The 23,045-nt window shown below is 41.9% G+C and overlaps 1 non-coding gene across 4 annotated transcripts in view; it reads left to right on the top strand.

Annotated features, from left to right (window-relative positions):
* LOC100738624 (uncharacterized) overlaps window positions 1–23,045 on the top strand; it is a 116,255-nt gene that overhangs the window by 78,081 nt on the left and 15,129 nt on the right. For 3 of the 4 annotated variants that reach the window (XR_014818028.1, XR_014818029.1, XR_014818030.1), the window contains 2 exons: window positions 7,179–7,545; window positions 18,536–19,146. This is a non-coding gene — a transcript (uncharacterized LOC100738624). Of the gene's footprint in view, window positions 1–7,178; window positions 7,546–14,019; window positions 14,130–18,535; window positions 19,147–23,045 lie in introns of all 4 variants that reach the window. The other variant, XR_014818027.1, reaches the window with a different exon arrangement.

Below are 23,045 nucleotides of genomic sequence, written 5' to 3'. Positions count from 1 at the left end.
ATGTTTCAGGGTTCTGTATTCTGTTCCATTGTTCTATGTGTTTATTCCTTCACCAATATCATACAGTTTTGAATACTATATCTGTATAGTATGTCCTGAAATCAGGTAGACTGAACACATGGATATCTAAGTTAAAAATATGGTACCATTCATAGTCACTCAAAAAAATAAATACTTAGGTATGAAGTTAACAAGATATGTAGAGGACCTGTACAAAAAAGACTACACAACATTGAAGAAAGAAATCAAAGTGTAAATGGGGAGATATATCATGTTCATGGATTGGAAGATGTCAATTCTCCCCAAATTAATATATAGATTTAATATATGGCCTATCAAAATTCCAGTGAGTTTTTTGCAAACATACGTAACAAACCTACATAAGATTATGCCCACATTTGTATGAAAAGGTGAAGGAACTCTAGTTAAAATAGTTTTGAAATATGAGGATAAAGTAAGAAGGCTCTTCTCCTTTTGGGATTCAATGACATAAATATTAAGATATTTTCTTTCTTCTTTTTTTCTTTCTTTCTTTTTTCTTTTCTTTTTCTTTGGTCTTTTAGGGCCACACTGGCAGCATATGGAGGGTCCCAGGCTAGGGGTCAAATTGGAGCTGTAGCTGCCGGCCTACTCCGGAGCCACAGCAGCACTGGATCTGAGCTGTATCTGCGATCTACACCACAGCTCATAGCAACACCAGATCCTTAACCCACTGAGTGAGGCCAGGGATCAAACCTGCATCCTCATGGATGCTAGTCAGGCTTGTTAACCACTGATCCACGACAGGAACTCCTAAGATATTTTCTTATAGTTCTCGGGTTCTGAGTCTCTCTTTAGTTTTTTCTCCAATGTCCAGATTAAATAATTTCTATTGTCATGTCTTCCAGTTCACTAGTTCTTTCCTCTCTCCTCTCCATTTGGTATTGAATCCATCCACTGGGCTTTTCATTTCAGTTATTGTGTTTTTCAGTTCTAAAATTTCTATTTGGTTTTTCTTTATTGTCTTCTAATTCTCTGAGACTTTTCTTGCTAAGGCTTTCTGTGTTTTTTTTTTTCACTTGTTTCAAGTGTGTTCACATTTGATCTTGGAGGCATTTTTAGCATGGCTGCTTTGAAATGTTTGTTAGAGAATTCCAACATCTCTTTAACTTATTAGTATCCATTGATTTTTTAAATTAAAATTTGGGCAATTTCATGTTATGTTAGGAGACCCTGGATCTTATGTAAATCTGTTTTAGCCAGCAGTTTTCTGACTATGTTCTGGCAGGAAAAGAGGGAACTTGCTACTGCCAAGGGGAAGTGGTAGTCCAGATTTCCCATTTGGTCTCCGTTGACACCAGAGCAAGGAGGCTCCTAGTTACACCTGGGCAGGGATGGGAGTTCCAGCTCTCCACAGATGCTGCAGTGGAGCTGGGTTTGTTCCCCCTGGGCCATTGTCAAATTTTGACTGTCCACTAGGCCTCCTCTGACATTATCTTAGTGGGGTATATCTGCGTGTTAAAAAACAAAATCTTTATAGCCAGGAAATGGATGTGACTAAATTTCCTTAATGACCTATTTAATTTTCCATTTCTATCATTTTCCTGCTGATCAGTGCTTTTACTTACAGTAAATCTCTTTCCAGTCTGAGCCTGGCAACTGCCTGGATGCTTTTCTGCACCCATGATGAATTTTCTTACGTGCAGTTACTATTTTCTCCCATCTGCTCCTCCTACTGTTTATCCTAATTCACCTCCTCTTTGCCTTGCTGCTCACTGTTTATTCCTTTTGAAGATTTGTTTGTATTGTGTGCTCATGAGCTCTTTTCAGAGCCTTTTACTTTTAAGATAAGGGAGTTCAGTTGAAGTGCTGAGAATGCAAGTCCATGCATCCTGCGCTGAGATTTCTCCCTGTGGGTGGAGGGAGGGCATCTCAAGTTGCCTGGGGAAGAGTCAATAGGAGAAACTAGCCAAGTTGCTGATTTTGAGGACTAAAGCCCATTTCTTCTCCCAAAAGGAAATAGTGCAAAACTATTTGAGATCATATTTCCTTGTCTCAGCCACTTGGGTGGTGTAGTGGTAATTGGAAGCTATAAATAGATAAACTTTGCTAGAAGCATCTTTTTTTTTTTTTTTTTTTTTTTTGTCTTTTCTAGGGCTGCTCCTAAGGCATATGGAGGTTCCCAGGCTAGGGGTCTAATTGGAGCTGTAGCCACCAGTCTACACCAGAGCCACAGCAATGCCACATCCGAGCCACGTCTGCAACCTACACCACAGCTCACGGCAACGAGGGGTCCTTAACCCACTGCGCAAGGCCAGGGACCGAGCCCACAACCTCATGGTTCCTAGTCGGATTCATTAACCACTGCACCACGATGGGAACTCCACTAGAAGCATCTTAAAGAACCATCAGGAAATGGCTAGCCTTGTTCATGATATTTTAGAAAGTAGTGTGTTCGCCATCGATACTTTTACCTCCGATTTCACTTTGGCAGATATTATTCATGGATGTTGTCATCCCTTTGTTAATCTCTGGGATTCTCAGAGGTGTCATTTTAATTAATGCCCCACCCTCCCTACTCCCCAGCTCTTGGGTTACTGGGTGGCCAAATAGGAGTGGAGTGATTGATTAGCAAGTTCTGCTAAGATTTTGATTAGCTTTATTTGTTTTTCATGTAATTATCTTTTCTCAGTAATTAGAATTTAGCCACGGATTTTTTTTTTTTTTTTTTTTTGTCTTTTTGCCATTTCTTGGGCTGCTCCTGTGGCATATGGAGGTTCCCAGGCTAGGGGTCGAATCGGAGCTGCAGCCATCAGCCTACGCCAGAGCCACAGCAACGAAGGATCTGAGCCGCATCTGCAACCTACACCACAGCTCACGGCAACGCCAGATCGTTAACCCACTGAGCAAGGGCAGGGATCGAACCTACAACCTCATGGTTCCTAGTCGGATTCATTAGCCACTGCGCCATGACAGGAACTCCTAGCCACAGTTTTTATATGTGATATAATTTTGGATAAAGATTACCCTAGTTAAACTCAGATATATTTATAATTTTCAAGCAATTATGGAAATCTATCCAAACTTATAGAAGTTGTATCTTCTCAGGGAAATACTGCTCCATTTTGTCTTAAAATACAGTTTCTGCTTAGGAAAGATGACTGATAACACCAATTGTGTTTTTAAAAATAATGTTTCCTGACAAATTCTTTGCTAGATAAAATTGATATTAATCTAGGGCATAGTAACCTTTTCTTTGGAGAGGCATTTGAATGAGTTGGCCTTTTGGGCCCATTTACTAGATTAATCTCTTTTTAAAATCCCAATTACTCCATATCTGGCTTCTGGAAAAGAACAGTGCAGTGTTCCTGTCCACCTGTGTTCACAGACCCCAATAAAACATTTATATTTGTGGACTATAGCATTCAGCCAGTGTCTGAGCAGGTCTCCTTTTATCCCCTTAGGGAAAATGAAGTGGTTGTCTGGATTTATCCAGGTCAACTGCAGAGCCCAGAGCAGGGCTTGAGCAGGGCTTTAGCTGATCCTTCTCTGAGTACATGGGCAGCTGTGTGGTTCCCTGAGCCCTTTCTGTGAAGAGCAGAAGCACTAGTGCACACCCGATGGGCGCCGTGGCGACAGTTCCTTGCCTGGCCTGCCAGTGAGGTTAGTGGGATTAAAAAAACAAAACAAAAACAAAACCAAAACCCCACTGTGCGTTTGGCAGTGTTCATTCTGTCAGCCATGTTCTTTTGTAAATTCTCTTTTGGAGGCGCGAATGATGAGTGTGAACCGCTTTCTACGACTCCTTTAAGGTCATCTTAATTGGCTACTTTTTGTGATAAAGCCTTTCCAAGAGATTAACTACATATTCTTTTGCTCACAGCTGCATATTAATGGTACTTCCTTTGGAATTTGATGAAAAGCAGCTTCAACTCCAATTTCTGTATGATTTGATAGTGGTTACAGAATAAACTAAAGCTCCCAGCGTTACATGATTCCTCTGGCAACCCAGGGGGAACACTGGCACAGAGTAACCCCCATGTGTATGCTTTAGCAGCCACCTGGCTCTTGTGAATGGCAGCTCGCAAGCAGGTGAAGGAGCCTTGCCAGGGGACTCATCAACGTTGGCAATGATGCTGCCGCCTAAACAATTCAACTCCCTTTGGCTTGATTTTCCCACAGACACTGCCGACTGTGACTGCTGATAAGCCACATAAGGCTGGAGGTCAACAATCCAGAGACTGCTCTTAATTATTAAAGGATCAACACAACTTTAATGCACGAGTCCTCTGAACTAGGGGCCAATCAACCTGGTTTCAGAGAGAGAAGCTTTCCCTAACTCTTTAGCAAAAACAAACAAAGCATTTGTTAAGGGGGAGCTCAAGGGTTTTTCCTACATTCTAATTCTAAATTTGGAACATAAAACATTGAATAAGGAAGCAGCTCTTAATTACTCTTCAGTCTCAAGCTGCTGTTTAATTGAGTCTCTTTGCCATTGGGATCTATGCTTCATTAATGGAACCTTGACTTGGTCCCACCCCACGGAGCACTTGGACCCAACAGCACAGAGCCCCATTGGAGCCTGCCGTGACTGCCGTGAATTAGTGGCTTCTCTTATCCTAGATTAAGTTCCTTGACATGTAGTTTCCCATCCCACACATTGAACCTGTCTCCAAGCTAAATGACTCTGTAAGGCTAATGGCTGATGGCAGCACAAAATAAGGACCAAAACAACAAGAGTCCTCCTCTCTCCACCCGCTCCTTGTCACCACTACCAGGCAAATTGTGTGTCCTTGCTCCATCCTCCTGGCTACACTGCTATAATATTTTTTAAAAACATGAACTGTAGTTGACTTACCATATTGTGTCCGTTTCAGGTGTACTGTCTCATTTTTAATGTTACGCAAAGGTAAAGGGAGCCCAAGGAAGAGTTGGTGCGTTCCCCCTTTTCTTCTTTCTTTTTCTTTCTTTTTGAAATTTGAGGGAATAGTGTCAAACCCGTTAAAAACAGTAAAGTTGTATCAAGTTTCCTTAAAAGACTTAGGAGACCATTCAATCAAAATAGTTTACAATGTTACCAAAAGAACTAGCAGCTGGGTCATCTCCAAATGCATAGTACTTACAAAATGATAAGACTGTCCTGAAAATATGGCTGCAGGGAATGATCAGAAGTGTCTGTTCCAATTCTGAGTGAGATGAGGTTTCAGGGAGTTTGCTTGAGGATCACGAGTACGGTGGCAGCTTCCACGTCTAGTTGCTGTGGGGTTGCACACCAATACCAGAAAAGACAGTGGAGACAGACCATTCACTCTGAAAAAGCAATACACCAAAATGACCAGAAATGCTAATTAATAATCTATTTTGGCCTATCAAATTTGCAGAGGTATAACAATAATACCCAGGATTGGTGAAGGACAGGATTTACGAGAGTCAGGCTGGCTTTGTGTCCTAACTCTTCCTCTTCCTAATGAAGGGGACTTGGGCATGTCATTTATTTTCTTGAAGACTTATTTTTTTTTGTCATCTGTGAGATATAGGATAATAGTGGTAATCACCTCAGAATTTTTGAGGGAATTAAAGAATATAATGATTATAAAGTATTTAATGTATCATCTATATGAGGAAATAATTGAGTATACAGTAAATGCTCAATTAATATTAGAAATAATTTTATTGAAAGCTAGACTCCTAATGTACTAGGGGCAGTATAAATTAGTGAGAATCAGCATTCGACATACACGTTTAAACCTTGATGGGTATACATGTGACTTAGTCATTCCAATTTTAGAAATTTGTGCTGGGGAAAGGGCACAATGATGTATTTCCAAGGGTATCTTTCATGGTATTTTTTTGTAATGATAAAATATCTAAAAGTAAAGGAATAGTTAAGAATTATGGTTTGTCCCCCTACTAAAGTTTCTTCAGGTGTTAGAAAGCATGTTTTTGAGGAATGTTTAAAGGTTTAGAAAAGTGATACTATGTGATAATGGTTTTTGGTGGTCATTGGGATTACCTGTTATTTGTATTTTTTTATTAATACTTATTTGTATTTTTAAATTTGTAGTCAGTCAATAAATACATTTTGGATATTTGCTTATATTAGGCACCATGGCAGGTGCTGTTGATAAAACAGAGAATAAGGTAGATGGGGTGCTGACCTCATGAAGTTTCTTGTCTCTTTATTGGAAAACGTGTTATTTTTATAATAAAGAAGATTATTATAAAAAAAAACTGCATGAGTATATGATGGCTACCATAAATTGGGTGGCTTGAACAACAGAAATTAGTTTTCTTGCAGTCCTGGATGCTGGACATCCAAGATCAAGTTTTCATTCAGGGTTGGTTTCAGGCTGTGATCTCTCTCTTTTGTGTGCAGGTGGCTGTCGCCTATGTCTTCACATGGTCTTGCCTCTGTGATTTTGTCCAAATATCTTCTTTTTATAAGGACACCAAGCCATATTGCCTGAGGATCTCTCTAGTGAACTCATTTAACTTAATTATGTTTTAAAGACCCACTCTCTCCAAATACAGTCACATTCTGAGGTCCTGGATGTAAGGACCTCAACAGATGAAGGAAGAGGGGGCAAAATTTAGCCCAGCACAGAAATCATGCGATGATATTTCTTGTCTGAGAGTTACTCTTCTGAGCTGTATAATTAAAACAAAAACGAAAACAAAAAACCTCTATGCTCCTTCCTTTCCTCTCCCAATGAGATATTTTCAGGCCCTTTGGAGAGCCCCTTGAGGGAGTCTCAAAACATATACCTATCTTCGAAAGTCTCTTCATTGGCCCCAGCATGGTTAGCTCTGGAGATTTCAGTTTGGATGAAGGTGACTTTAGATTGGTTGTCCTAAGTCACCTTCATAAATTCAAGGGTTGACATGCAAGGGTTTTCTTGTCACTTTGAGTCTGCTCCACAGTGAACTCAGGGTACCTGTACAGTCCAGGGGCCTTACCTTAGCCCAGAATGGAGCATTCCAGGTGGACCTCCCGGGAAGGGCTTCCTGGTAGAAGAGTCTGTCCCAGCCTCATCCCAGACTCTTCAGATGCACAGTCTGAAAACAAAGTTTTCCAGGTGTGGCAGGGGCCACCCAAGGAGAAAGTCATTGGTGAAGAATAGTGGCAAAAATGGTTCTTCTGTAACTCTATTGACCAGAAGCTTCCTTTATGATATAAATCCAATTTACTTTCGTTTCAGAGATAACAAAGAGAAGAGAAGAAATGGAGGCCTGTTCTCAAATGGAGGATTACTACAGCTTAAGGTTAATGTAGAAGTAAAAGTGAAGGGAGTTCCCTGGTGGTCTAGTGGTTAGGACTCAGTGCTTTCACCCCTATGGCCCAAGGTCAATCCTTGGGCTGGGAAATGAGATGGCACATCAAGCCGCTGCCTGCAAAGACCATACCAAGATAGGCCATGAAAAAGAAAAACATCAAAGTGAAGCTAGAGACATCAAGTTCAACCCCTTGTCTGAAAAGTTGGGAAGCTGGTCTTCCAAGGTTGTCTGGATTGGCCTCAAATCACATCTGATGAGCAGCCGCAGCCTCTTCAAGTCCAGCGATCACTGGTGAGTGTCATTTCCATGAGGGAGGATGGAAACATGTGTGTTGGAGGAAGCTTGGGATGTAGGAGTGAGGACCTGAGAGCTTCCATCCCAGCTCAGCCACTAAGTACCTGCATACCAATGGGGAATCCTGAATTCTCTCTCTGGTCTTCTGTTTTTTTGTTGTTGGTTCATTTTGTTTTTTATTTTAAGCTTCAAAATGAGTGTTGGATAATATAGTTCTTTCTATCACTAACATCCATCCTACAAATCTTTCATGGGTGCCATTCATTCTGTATTCAGGTGACAGAGTAGGCAGGGGGTGCGGATGTGTTTGACAGAGAATGGTTCTGTAACCGTGCCTAGCATACTACAGGAAAGAGCAGCCAGTGACCTCACATCTCTTCTAAAGATTTAATGAAGATTGAGAATCAGGTGGTTAAAAAATAATTACAAAAGGTGAAAAATGAATAATCAGAGTTGCAACTTTGTGTTCACCTCCTCCTCCATTAAAAAGTATGAGCATCTATCCCACTACTCATATATTGACTGAATGCTGATGCATTTTGTTTGCTTTCTCAGATTTCCTATAACAGTAACTTTTACCTCCATTTTTATTAACAAGTAAAACATCTTCATGCCTTTGCCTTCTCTTCTTGAAATGCTAAGCTGTAATTTTCAGGGTGCCAAATATCAAGAGACTAAAGAAAGTCACTTTAACTTTTTCTTTTGATTAGGTTAAAATGTTTTCTTTTCTTTCTCCTTTTTTCTCTTAAGAGTATGATTAGATTTGTTTTCAAAGGTGTTGTAATATTAGCAAAATTTTCATTAGCATTCCGCGTGCATACTTTCATTAAAGGAAATTCATGTTTTGCTCAAGTCACCAGAGAAATGAAAGGAATGATCTAATGTTAAACATGCTTGTATTGTGCATTAATTTAACTGGACCCCCTTCTCTGATACAAGAACAGAAATAAGGCCATAGACCAACACCCACTCTCAGAAAAATTCATAAATAGCACAATTTCAAGACTGTTTCCAATTATTCCATGTCCTTTTTGGTTTTAAAGGACGAAACTCTAAATGAGGAGTTGTACCTTCCTATAGGAAACAGAGCATTAATTGCTGACATTTTAATGTGCTGCTGGAGAGTGTATGTGAGGGATAATGAATCCATTGGTACATGGTTCCTGCATCAATTGTACAATTTTGTACCTGGCTTACTTGCATCAGTCCTTTTACTAAATTGATGCAGTTAATCGCATTCATTTTGTGAAAATTGAATATATATAGAAATATATATTGAAACTACGTGGAGATCTAACAAACTGTATTTTACTTGTCAAACCATCTCCTCATACAGAGTGATTATGAGAATAAGTGTTCTTGGGGTTTTCTGCTGCTTTCCCCCCACCCCCACAACAGGGAAGATCATTTGCTTGCTCTTTCTTTGCAGCTGTGACCTAGTGGCAGGTGTGGCAATGCCAGATCCTTTAACTCACTGCACAAGGCCAAGGCTCAAAGCCTTGCCTCCTCAGTGCCTGAGCCACTGCAGTCCGATTCTTAACCCACTGAGCCACTGCAGGAACTCAATCATCTGTTTTCTTTTAATGTGAATCCCCAGTTCTGTGATTTTTTTATTTTTTATTTTTTTTATTTTTTATTTTATATATATTTTTTTTCGTCTTTTTGTCTTTTCTAGGGCTGCTCCTGCGGCACATGGAGGTTCCCAGGCTAGGGGTTGAATCGGAGCTGTAGCTGCCGGCCTACACCAGAGCCACAGCAACACAGGATCCGAGCCACATCTGCAACCTACACCACAGCTCACTGCAACGCTGGATCATCAACCCACTGAGCAAGGCCAGGGATCGAACCCGCAACTTCATGGTTCCTAGTCGGATTTGTTAACCACTGTGCCACGACAGGAACGCCCATTTCTGTGATTTTAAATGTACCTAAAACCATGCTCTGGAGTGTCAGATCCAAGAGCCTGTATTTCTAATAACCTTCATGTGATCTCTTTAAAACCAATTGCTTTGCAAAATCTTTCATTTTTTTTTCTGTAGAAAATACTCTGGTTGGTGAGGAAAATATTAACATAAGTCACTCCATGAACCAAATGTTACAAAAACTGCCTGCTTGTATATTGTGTTTCCTTGGCAAAGAATCCTGAACTAGCTGGGAACCCACTGAGGGCTGAAAACTGCTGACAGTTACAGGGCATGACCCCTGCCCCTGGTCTAACTCCTCCCACCCTCTGCTGTGGGCTTCTTGGGACTTGCTCCTGCAACTATTGTCCAGGGAACTTGAGAGGTGAAGTGAGAGCCACTGAAATGTCCACAGAGCAAGGAGTGGATAGGACTCTGTCCCAGTCAGTGCGTGATCAGTGCACACCACAATCCAAAGCCAATTCTTTAATTCACAGTGAGAAATCACTGTCTCAGAGACCTGAGATTCTCAGACTCTGCCTGTCATTCTCTCTGTAAACAGACATACATGGGAAGCCAAATGATAATTATAAAATTGCTACATGAGTGTGGAATTAAAAAAGTGGGAAGTCAATAACATCCGGCCAAAAGAGTTGGATGTATCCATTTCATAAAAGGGATGTTCTTGCTTATGGGACTGTGATATTTGATGTCCATTAGCTAAGACTCCTTTATCCCTAGATGTGCTTGGATAGGCACTTTAGCCTCTACCTCAGTGACTCACCTTATTCTCTGTTTCCTAACTGACTAGCTCCTTTGAGTGATTGATACATTCTTAATTTAGACAGGTCAATACATTTAATCATATCATGGCAAAATCAGCCCTGTCTGGGAGCCATTCGGTCTCTTTAAAATGATGGCCATTCATCCATCAAATATTTATGAAGTGTTTCCTATGTACCCAGCCCCATGCCTTGCATGAGGCCTACAGCAGTAAGCAAGACAAACAAGTTACACAGCCTGGTGGGGGAAATGACAATTAAGCATGTGATCAGAGTAATGTGTGAAAAGTTATAGAAAAGAGCAAGGAACTGTAGATCACATCACCCCTAGTCTAGGAGGCTCAAGAGGGCTTTGGGGAGAAAGTGATGACAAATTTCAAACCTGAATGATGGGGCTGGGAAAGGCAGAGATGAGAAAAGTATTCTTGGTAAAGGGAACTTCCTGTGTGATAGCCCTGAGGAGGGAAGGTAAGAAAGCTACCTGTAAGGCACTGAAATACTGCCCTTAGGGCTAAGGTATTAGGTGACGATGATAATGGCTGGTGATTTCAGCCTAAAGGATCTTAGTAGACCTGTTATGGAGATGGGACTCTTTCCTAAAAACAATGGGAGAGACTCTGGAGGGTGTTAAGCAAGAGAAGGATGACTAGGTTTGCTGTTCAGAAAGCCACTCTTGCTGTACTTTGGAGAAGGGATTTGCAGGGAGAAAGATTAGAAAAAGTGAGGCCGATTAGAAGGCCATGACATTTTTGCAGGCGAGAATGCATGGTGGGCTAATAGGGTTAATCAGGGGCGTGGCATGAAAATGGAGAAAATAGTGTTTTGAGTTAGAGTGATGGGGGAGAATAGATAAGACTTGATGCCAAGCTGAGTGTGAAAGATGGGGGCGATGAGGGGTCAGGAGGGACTCCAGGTTTAGTTGAGCCAGGGGATAGCAAGGGAAGGTCAGCTGTGGGGAGATGAAGAGTTCGGGCCAGAATGGGATGAGTTTGAAGGGTATGTGAGTCTGGCTACATAAATCTGTAGCCCAAGAGAAATGTCAGAATGAGATAAGATCTTCAGAATCATCATCATCATCAGCGTATAGTACCAAAGTTTAGTTTTTGAAGCTTATGGAAAATATAGAGACCATCCAGAGACCAGTTCTGAATTTCAGCTAGAAGAAAAGCTGAAGGGGGTAGAAGGAGGTGGTTTAGAATAATGGGCAAGTCAAGCCTCACATTCTCTCTGCCTTCTAGGCTCATTTTCCTACTTTGATTTTCTATTATGGGTTTCTCTGGAAAATGTTCTAAGGCAAGGATTAAAGAAATATTCACCCAGAGGTCCTTTGTGGCTCAGTGGGTTAAGGATCTGGCATTGTCACTGCCGTGGTGCAGGTTCAACCCCTGGCCTAGGAACTTTTGCATGCTATGGGTATGGTTTTAGAAAAAAAGAAATGTTCATGCTTTATATAGTATGTTCAAACCAGGATAGCAAGGATGAGGAAAAAGGAAGAAAAGGAACACGAGTATCAAAGCAGAATGATGCCCAGCAGGAACCAGATTATAAAGGATCTTATCAGACCTGTTCAGGAACCTGGACTCTACCCATGCTTCCAACCATTGCTACCATTTTTTTTTTATGTTAATGAACTGATCTTTGGAAAGCACCTAAGAATGGGGGCTGGTTGCCAATGGAGCCAACTATGAGATTAGACATTTGGAACTTTTTTTTTTTTTGTCTTTTTGCTATTTCTTGGGCTGCTCCCGCAGCATATGGAGGTTCCCAGGCTAGGGGTCGAATCGGAGCTGTAGCCACCAGCCTACGCCAGAGCCACAGCAACGCGGGATCCGAGCCGCGTCTGCAACCTACACCACAGCTCACGGCAATGCCGGATCGTTAACCCACTGAGCAAGGCCAGGGACTGAACCCACAATCTCATGGTTCCTAGTTGGATTCGTTAACCACTGTGCCACGACGGAAACTCCTGCTACCATTTTTTAATGAGCAGGAAGAGTCTCAGGAGGTCACTCAGAGGTGTATTCCAGTTGGCACATAGGAAGTCCACTCAGATTTCCCTGGATGGGCTGCAGTAAGCTCCACGCCTTGGAGGAATCTCTGGGAAAGAGGAAAATGGAGGGATTCATGTGCCTGCCTTCCCATTTGCAGTTTTCCATTATTATGCGTTACCCCAGATGTGTCAGTTGCCCTTAACCAGAGAGGCAGAACCAGTCGGGAACTATACATGTGAACTTATCTTTTGCAATTGTGGGGTTCAAGAGTCTGTGTAAATCTGTCTCCCTCTCTGCTGCTGGAGCCTAAAGTCCACAGGGCAGGTGGTCTGGAAATGAGGGTCTTGAGCAGGCTGGAAGGCGCTGAGGATGGACTGGAGCCCACATCTGTTCTTGTGGCCTCTGACCTCTGTGAAGAGGGTGGTCCTGCAGAAGCTGGGGCTTTGTGTCCTCAAGCTAATCTCGTATATGTGACCCAGGAGTCAGAAGAACTGCAGGCAAATCAAGAACGTAGGACAACTGCAGACCCTGACGCTGCCTCGGGTCAGTGCAGTACTTCACCCAATTAGCGACCTGTGTCAGCTACAAAACAGCCTTTCTTCCATCTTCCAAATCTCAAGAGAAACTCCCTGTGGCTCGCCTTGGGGCATGAGCTTAGAATCCAGATTGCCACCTACTCTTCTTCCACACCTTTTTCTTGGACCAGTTCTTGAAAGCACAGAACCTGGTGGGTAGTTAATCTTCCACATTTCCAGCTTCTGCGGTGTGGGGCTTCCAGCAATTCTAGACATTCTGGGAGAAGCCAGAAACTTTGGGGAGGGCCTGGCCTGTCTAGAATAAATGCTTGGTTGGCCCTTAGCAGTAGCAGAATTAGCAGAGAGGCAGATCATATCTGAGGGAATCTGAGACATCTAGTAAAATATGGCTATCTCTTGGGAAATCTCAATAAAATTATATGTAACAGGACCTTTAAAGGCTGAGTGGAGAATGTTCTAAAACTGGGCCAGAAGACTTGGAAAGGCTTATTTTTATTGAATAAAGAGACATATTTCAGAGACCTGCCACTTGAAGCTTATAGTGCTTATGTATTAACTCCAAAACCTTTGTGCATGATGATGTTTGTGGAAAGTTGAGGCAGATTTTTTTTTTTTTTTTTTTTGGTCTATTCAGGGCTACAGCTGCGGCACGTAGAGGTTCCCAGGCTAGGGGTCCAGTCAGAGCTGTAGCCACCAGCCTATGCCAGAGCCACAGCAACGCCAGATCCAAGCCGCATCTGCAGCCTACACCCCAACTCACAGAAACGCCGGATCCTTAACCCACTGAGCAAGGACAGGGATCAAACCTGCAACCTCATTTTTCCTAGTCAGATTCGTTTCCGCTGCACCACGATGGGAACTCCAGGATTTTTTTTTTTTAAGTTAACTTTTATTGACTGTTTACTTTGTGCCAGGTATTATCTTAATATTTATTTCAGCCCCATGAGGTGGATACCTTTTTTAGCTTTTTTTTGGCTGTGCCCGTGGCACATGGAAGTTCCCAGGCTAGCAAGGCAGATTTCATGCATGCCCTATGCTGCTTCTGGTAAGAATTTTTTGAATGTTAAGCAATTATGTGTACTTGTCAGGTATTTTTCACTCCATTTAAGAAATAAAACTATCCCAACTAGAAAGATTTAACAGTAGATCCATTTCAGACATGGTTCAGTGACAATAGCAATGCTTGGCTCAGAATTATCAAAAAGCATGAGGATCATTAGATTACTGAAAACCAATTTTAAATATTTCCCTCTGCTTCCAGGCTTCACACATGTGTCCCCAGTCCTGTCTTTGCAGAAACACAGGAAAAACAAATAGGAGAGGTAGTCTGCGATAATGGCACTTCAGAAAAGAGGATTTGATGTCCAGACTGTAAGTAGGTACATATTTGTTTCCTCTACCTGACTGGTTCCTTTTGGCTCTCCATCTGAGCTGCCACCTGTGACAGATGATGTTTATATAAAGAAAGCACCCTGAGGGCTGAGGCATGGGGAAGCTCAACCATGGCTTTTACTCAGTCCCAGCTCTCTGCCTGTGGTATTGTGCCCTTCTCTCTCACTTAGGAAATCTGATTAGGCAAGTTCCCATTGTGGCTCAGTGGGTTAAGAACTTGACTAGTATCCATGAGGACGAAGGTTCGATCCCTGGCCTCACTCAGTGGTTAAGGATCCAGTGTTGCCCAAGTTGTGGTGCAGGCTGCAGATGTGGCTCAAATCTGGTGTTGCTGTGACTGTGGTGTAGGCTGGCAGTTACTGGGAACTTCCATATGCCATAGGCTTGGCCCTTAAAAAAAAAAAAAAGCAAGAAAAGTAAAAGAAAAGTAAATCTGATCAGAATGCATGGGAATCCGAGTCTGTTGCAATATGGATAATGTGAACTGATAATTTATTTAAAAATTAAATAATTTGCAGGTGTTCCCTTGTGGCAGAGCAGGTTAAGGTTCCAGCATTGTCAATGCGGTAGCTGTGGTGTGGTTTCAATCCCTGGCCACATGCCACAGGTGTGGCCCCCAAAAATTAAATAATTTGCAAGTTTTGCTATTTTACCACTATTTTATTTTTGGCTGCATCAGAGAGACCAATGATATGATTAGGGAGTTGGACCTGAGCCATGTATATCAGTCCAGAATCGGGAGAGACAGTATTGGAAATTGAGTCTAACCATGTTGGCGATGATACATTTGTGCCTTTGTAATGAAACTCCAATACAAACTCTGGGCACAAAGCTTGGGTGAGCTTTCCTGGTTGGCAGTACTCTTTGATGATGGTTGCATTTCAATGCTGAGAGGGTAATGTGTCCCTGAGGACGATGGAAGCTTTATACTTGGGACCCTCCCCGACTTAACCCTGTGCATCTCTGGTTCTAATTTGCATCCTCTTGCTATAATAAAACCACAATTGTAAGTATAATGCTTGCCTGAGGATTTTGTTTTGTTTTGTTTTGTTTTGCCTTTTATAGCCACACTTGTGGCATATGGAGGTTCCCAGGCTAGGGGTCCAATCGGAGCTGTAGCCGCTGGCCTACGCCACAGCCACAGCAACACCAGATCCAAGCCATGTCTGCAAACTACACCACAGCTCACAGCAACCCCAGATCCTTAACCCTCTGATGGAGGCCAGGGATCAAACCTGCAACCTCATTGTTCCTAGTTGGATTCATTTCTGCTGCGCCACAGTAGGAACTCCTGCTTGCCTGAGTTCTTTGAATTGCTCTAGCAAGTGATCAAACCTGAGGATATTCATGGGAAACCCCCAAATTTGTGGCCGGATAGTCTGAAGGCAAGGTGACCCTGGGGACCTCCGAACTTGCAGCTGGTGTCTGCAGTGGGGGTAGGTTTGTGTTTACCCCAAATTCAACCACTGAAGCCCTAACCCTCAAATGTGATAGTATTGGGGGTGGGTTTTTGAGAGGCAATTAGGTTTGGACGAGGTCATGTGTGTGGGGTCTCTCACGGTGGGATAAGTGTCCTTATAAGAAGAGAAAGAAACCAGAGCTTGCTCTCTGTGCCTGTGAGGACACAGCAAGAAGCTGGCCATCAACAATGCGGGAAGCAGGCCCTTGCTGGGAGCTGAACCTGCTGGTACCTTGATCATGGTTTCCCAGCCTCCAGAACTGTAAGAAATAAATGTCTGTTGTTTATGGTATTTTGTTATAGCTGCTGAAGATGACTAAGACAGCCACTAAGACCTTTCAGGAAATGTTTACCCAAAACTTACAAATTTGGACAGCATGTGGTGTTTTGTACTTCCCTAAGTACTAGTTTTGAAATTAATATTTGGATTGTTATTGATAATGAATTAATGTTCTATCTTCTAATTTACTTTTGAAAGGCCTTTAATTTTTAGCCCAAATCAGAGAGTAATCATGAGTGTATGCTTCACAAGGGCAGGGACTGGTTAGAAAGCTGCCCTGTGTCAAGGCGGCTATTTAGGACAACGAGCCAAACAATTAAGCTTTTATTCACTTACCATAATAGTGTTGGCAAGAGGCCACAAAGACAGACTAGGTGCTGGCTTCCCCACTTTTCTGTCCCCACGCCCCCCAGGAATGGCACCAGGTGAGAATCAGGTGGATCAGCAAACTGCTGAGGGTTCCCTGAATGACAGGCTCCTGTTTTATGGAAAGTGGGGATGGGGTGGGTAGGAAAAGGATAAGGACTAGAAGAGAGATGGTACTTAATGCTGATTCAGAGTGGAAAAAGATATCTCCAAGAGCTGCCTCCCATAAGGAGGTTTTGGCAGAGGTATCTGAACCACTTTCTCAGCTGAGCGGCCCTCTCCCAAGTAAAGATGCACCCAGTTGGAGGCACTAAGGCTAGGAGGACAGGTGAGCATAGGAGCCTGGCCAGCCGAGGGATCTCAAGTCCTTGAATGCCACTTCCTGCAGAGGATGCTGAGCACAGACCATGCACCAACTCTGGGGTACGGAAGACCGCTTTCCCCCATAATACCAGCCAGGCAAAGCCTTGTAATTGGCCATGGTGAGGCCTGAAAGATTCCTCATAGGATTTTGGCCTGGAGTTGAACTCCTTAGGATGCATTGTTCCCTAATACATCATAAGCACCTAAAACAGTACTTAGGCACCCAGTAAACTATTCTCCTTATAGCTGGTGGTAACGCCCTGGGGACTATTCCACTGCCCTAACTCAGGTTGTTAGAGCCGCAGGCTCCAAAATTGATGAGTTTGAGCCGCTCATCAGATGCCCTGTCTGACATCTGATGAGTGGGTCTCCAGTGCGGTGAGCACAAGGAAGAGTAGAACTGTGGTGCAGGCTTGGAAAGCAGATGGAGAAAAGGGCTGGCAAAAGAAGGAAAAGTGAAGAAATGAATGAAGAGTTCCCGGAAGTTTGGGGAAGGGCCCCTTTGTGCTCATTGCATGAAAATGTAGCTTTATAATACTAAACTCTCATTTGAGGAGAGGAGATCAGGTTATAAAATTTATAATAGCTCCCTGCATCTTCTGCCATTTGGCCTCTGGGCTCATTTATGATGTAATGGCCATGATGTTCTTTGTGCCCCATAGGTCAGTGGAAGAATTATCTTCCTGCCTCTGATTATAGCAGATTCTCATTTAAGAGGGGCCTCTCGTGATCTTTGCATGCTGCTCCCCCATCTGTCCCTCCAGTTTGCACATTTGCCCAAATTCAAGCTATAACTCGCAGCTCACCCCATAATGTGGGATGTCTGCCGACCCCAGAGTTAACTCATTGAATGGAAGGGGTCAAAGCAACTAAACTCTTCTAAACAAGAAAAGCCTCTTAGGTTGAATGCTTCCTGAAAATTTGCATATTTTCCTTTTACTGCGTTACAAATTATCACCAGGAAGTTAAGTCTTCATCCTCTATGAACAATATCGTCAAGTGCAATTTTTTTTTTTCTCTAATGGGTTTGTTTTTAAAGAATCAAAAGCTTGGATTCAAATGTTTCAAAGATGTTTTCTCTGATCCTGTTTTATTTAAAACTCACTCCTTAAACATCTGATGAATAGGTCTATTACATTTTTTTAAAGCTCATTCAGTGTTCATTTTGGAAGGATGGAATGAATGATCACACAGTGGTTTCACTGTGATGTATCTTTGTAGATGTCCAGTGTCATATGGAATTAAGTCACAATTTGCTCCACAAATTGACAGGCTAGCAATCATTATTTTTCATGTATAAGCAAGAGTCTACCTTTGATCTTAATCATAATTTCAGTGGTAGAGGAGATGGAGATGGTGAAACATTATTTTTCCCTCCATAGAAAATTATGTCACAAAATAAATCATGTGCAGGGCTGTCATAGTGGCCACAATGGTTGTGACAGGAAAAAAGAATAGTTATAGCTACCCTTCAGTGCACAGTGAAATAGTGAACAATTTGTTAAATATCCCTAGAGTCAATTAAACTGGCATATGATCAGTTTGGTGGCTGCCAAGCCTCAGTGGGAGCCAATTAGAATCCACCTAAAATGAAAATGGATGAATCTGGGAAAACAGTGTTTGGTTTACTGGAGAAACCAAACACATCATAGAGCTAAGAATAATATTGGTGGGCATTCTCTGAAGGCTATTGGTCAGCAGAGAATGGCGTTGTTGTGCCATGTTCACAGTTTTCAGTCTGTTTCTTCTGCAGTATTTTAAGCCTTCACTGGAAAGGGAATTAAATCAGTCAGATTTAGCCTCTGCAACATGAGAGAACCATTCTGCAAATTGCAGCCATTATTAATTTTGTTCCAGAAGCAGCCTGGCATGAAACATTCATGTGATTTTTCTTTTCTTTTTGCATTTGAACTACAGGTAAACACCACCAATTGCCCCAGATGAATGCTACAGAAATGCTGAAGACTTTACTGCAATTCCTTTTAAAGTCAGATATTCTCTTGTGAAAGATGTTCGAACAATCTAATGATGGATGTTCATTAGTTTACTGCTGTCAAGACAAGCTACCACTCCACATCTCTGATGCTGATCATGTTTTTGCAGCCATGATTGAGTTGTTGAAAAACAAACAAACAAACATACACTCCACAGAGCTCTCTCGACTGTGTCTAAACCAGCACCAACTTGAAATATCATGGGCTTACTCAGCGGCATCAAAACCCACAAAAGCAAATAGGTTAGATCCATCCCAGAGACTTTTCTGCAGCAGTAAATGGATTTGCCCTCTTTAGAGCAGGGAGCACAGTTCCAACACAATTATTCTTATTGGAATAGACTAAGGAATTTACTTCAAATGAGGTTGCTGGTTGTCCTGCAGAAGCTGTATCAGAATAAATATCCAGCTACTCTTCAGAGGCATAATTGGTTCATTCTCCCCTGAGACATTTGTGCTCCAGGAACTGTAGATGGCCAACTATGTTTAGGTGGAGGAAAAATTATTTTACTCAATGGACACGTGTGTCGCCCAGGTAAGGTACCATTTTAATGACATCCTTGAACCTCCTTCTTTGCACAGAGGCCTTTTTCACATGCCAGATATCCTAAAGCAATAACTCTTTGTTACTTGGTCACAATCAGTTGTATTAAGGGAAAAATTGCAAATGACACATGTCCCCAGTGAATGTTCACATCAGTTGAATGAAGATATGCTTTGAAATGTATCATCATAGGGTAACTATTTAAATGAAGGCTTCTCCTGTTACAACTTGACAAGATGTAATGCTTTTCAGATGGAAGAGGACAGGCATAGCCAACTCCTCATGTGGTAGTACATATACTTCATCTTTCTCTGAATCCACACTTAACTGAATCTCAGGTAGTGCAGGATGTCATAGGTACCCAGGAGATGCTTGACAGTGAAAGAGATGATAACTGTGGCACAGTGCTTTTAATGGGGGTGTCTGCTTAACTGAAAGCGAAAACTAGAGTGACTGGTATGAGGAGTAGAAATGTACTGGGACATGCTATCCAGAGTAACTAAAACTTTTTTATGAATGTGTGAAAATTCTTTTTTTTTTTTAATGGAGGTGTCTGATTAACTGAAAGCAAAAACTAGAGTGACTGGTATGAGGAGTAGGAATGTACTGGGACATGCTATCCAGAGTAACTAAAACTTTTTTATGAATGTGTGAAAATTCATTTTTTCCCTAAAAATATTGTGTTTCTAGGTAAGATAATAATAATAATAATAATGGGTAGAAACTCTAAGTGATACAAAATCACCATGGGCACCTTGGATCTCCTGACGTGGTTTGGGCCATGAATAGTGGCATCTCATTTCCCTGTGTTGAAATTTAAGGACTGCCAACGATGGGCTTCCAGGTACTAGAAGGTCTTAGTATTGGCTTATGGTGATCTTGAAATGAGGTTGTTAGCACTGTCCCCACAGTGGAGCCCTCTGGGAGACCTTCTTTCCTTGAATAGAGAATTAGGTAATAGGAGCCCCAGGGATACGAAAAATGACCTTGGGAGTGTTTACATAGGTCACTCCTAACACCAACACCTTTTGTGTATTTAAAGCAGCCATTGAGGACTTTAGGGCTTATATCTTATTCCTATGTCCATTGGCTCTGGAAATGTCAACACCATTTATACATGTCTAAGGTGGCCTCCATTTGTATATGTCAAGCTGGGACACCCTTCTGTTGGCCCCATAAGAGAATGCTCCCTGCCTCCTAATATCCTAGACTTGACCAATCCCAATCCTTACTGTAAAGGCATCATTCAGGAACACGCCTGATCCTTTATCTCATCATATGCCCTGCCCAGCTGACAAAGGTATTCTTATTTATTTATTTTTTTTTGACAGAGATTACTTTTTCTTCTTAGACTGAATCTTAAATATTTAACGAATTTAACCCAGAGCTACAGCTGTGGCTGCTTTTTCACTGGTTTCTGGGGATAATACTGGGGCAGATAGTGTTGGAAATATCACCTTTTCAAAGATACGTATTTTTTTCACTGGGTATCTGATTAAATCAGTGCTTCTAATTTATCACAGCATGTTGGTAACAAAACCAGTCAATTTTTTTTTTTTTTTTTTGCCATGGCCATTCTATCTTCTAGTAAAGTCTCCAGGACACAAAGAGTACATTTATCATCAGGGAATTATAAAGGTTCTCTTTGACATTTCTAGGGAGACCGATTATATATTTTCTTTTCATGAGACTCTGAAAAACCTGTGTCTATCAGTGATGCCCAGGAAACTACAGCTCTTGACAACTTTCCAACCTCCAAAGCTAGACTATTGGATCCTACAATTAGGAGAAATTTCCACTTTTTAGCTTGCTATGGACTGAATATTTGTGTCCCCCCCTAAATTTACAGGTTGAAGTCTAACTCCAAGGTGACAGTGTTAAGAGGTGGGGCTTTGAGGGAGGGGACCAGGACATGAGGGTGGAATTGATGCCCTCATAAAAGAGGTCCCAGAGAGCTAGTGTGTCCTTTCCAGGTGAGGTCAGAGAGAAAAGGCACTGTCTATAAACCAGGAAGTGGGCTCTTACCAGACACCACATCTGCTGGTGCTGTGATGATAGATTTCCATCCTCCAGAACTGTGAGAAACAAATGTTTGTTTACTAGCCACCTAGTTGTTAGTATTTTTGTTACAGCAGCCCAGACTTGACAAGAGGTATCTTAAATATTGTTCCCAGTATTTTTTTTTTCTTTTTATGGCCATACCTGCATCATATGGAAGTTTCTAGGTTAGGAGTCGAATCAGAACTGCTGCTGCTGGCCTATGCCACAGCAACACCAGATCCAAGCTGCATCTACGACCTATGCTGGAACTTTTGGCAGTGCCGGATCCTTAACCCACTGAGTGAAGCCAGAGATCCGACCTGCGTCCTCATGGACACTATGTTGGATTCTTAACCTGCTGAGCCACAACTGGAACACCGGTCCTCAGCATTTGTAGGTAAATAAGTAAAATTAAAGATTTTTTACACTTTAAACACATAATATACAGATATTTGGGGACATCAACACTTTTTAAAGTTTTTATTATGGATATTTTCAAATATGCCAAGGTAGAGAGTAGAGTATAATAAGCCCATGTGTACCCAGCTTCAGCAATTATCAACATTTTGCTAATTATGCTTCCTCCCTCTTCCCATGTTTTGGCCACAGCATTTTAAAACAAATCCCAGACATTGTGTTATTTCATACCTAAGGCTTTCATATGCATTTCTAACACAGAAAGTCTTTTCCTCCCATTAAAAAAGGAAAAGAAACATAACTACTCTGCCATTATCTTAGATACTAAAGTCAACAATAATTTCTTTGGAATTGCCTGGTGACACAGTGGGTTAAGGATCTGGTGTTGTCACTACTGTGGCTTGGGTCACTGCCATGGTGGGGGTTCTGTCTCTGGTCTGGGAACTTCTGCATGCCATGAGTGTGGCTTCAAAAAGGATAAAGGGTTTTCAATCAGGGAAAACAGATTTCCCTGATTATATTTTTATGGTTGATGTATTTATTATCAGGATCCATACAAAGTTTCAAATGCTACATTTAATGAACTTTTGTTTTGTTTTTTGTGGGTTTTTTTGGCAGCACCCACCCAGTCAGGGATCAAACCCATGCCATAGCAGCAGCCTAAGCCATAGCAGTGACAACACCAGATCCTTAACCTGTTGCACCACAAGATAACTCCCAGGTCTTTTTAATTTGAGCCCACACCTCTCCCCACTCCCTTTATTCACATCATTAGTTTGTTAGAAATAGTCATTTACCCTGTAGAATGTCTCACATTGTGAATTTGGTCAATGCTATCTACCTCATCAGGTCAGTGCAATGGTTCTTACTTTTCTCCTCCATATTTTCTGTAATTGAAATTTAGGTCTAGAAAATTGGTTAGATTCAAGTTTTTTTTTTTTTTTTTTTTTTTTTAAGGCCGCACCAATAGCATATGGAAATTACTAGGCTGGGAGTTGAATTGGAACTGTAGCTGCAGGCCTACACCACAGCCACAGCAATGTGAGATCCAAGCCACATCTGAGACCTACATCACAGCTCACGGCAGTGCCAGATCCTTAACCCACTGAGCAAGGCCAGGGATCGAACGTGTCTCCTCATGGATGCTAGTTGGGTTCATTAACTGCTGAGAAACAAAAGGAACTCCATTTTAAAATGATTTTTATTTTTTCCATTATAGTTGGTTTACAGTGTTCTGTCAATTTCTACTGTACAGCAAAGTGACCCAGCCACACACACACACACACACACACACACACACATTCTTTTTCTCAGGTTGAATTTTTGAATGACCTTACTTCCCAGGCAGTGTGTGGTACTTCTATAGCGTCACATCACAAGGTGTAGAGTGATGGTTGTACCAGTTATTTTCATCATGCTAAGGTTGGGCAGGG

Source organism: Sus scrofa, chromosome 10, assembly GCF_054392235.1.
Source record: "Sus scrofa isolate SSC_HxYL_T2T_F1_AM1 chromosome 10, Sscrofa_HxYL_maternal_Yorkshire_Landrace_v2.0, whole genome shotgun sequence".
Taxonomy (NCBI): domain Eukaryota; kingdom Metazoa; phylum Chordata; class Mammalia; order Artiodactyla; family Suidae; genus Sus; species Sus scrofa.
This window is presented reverse-complemented; position numbering and strand designations above follow the sequence as displayed.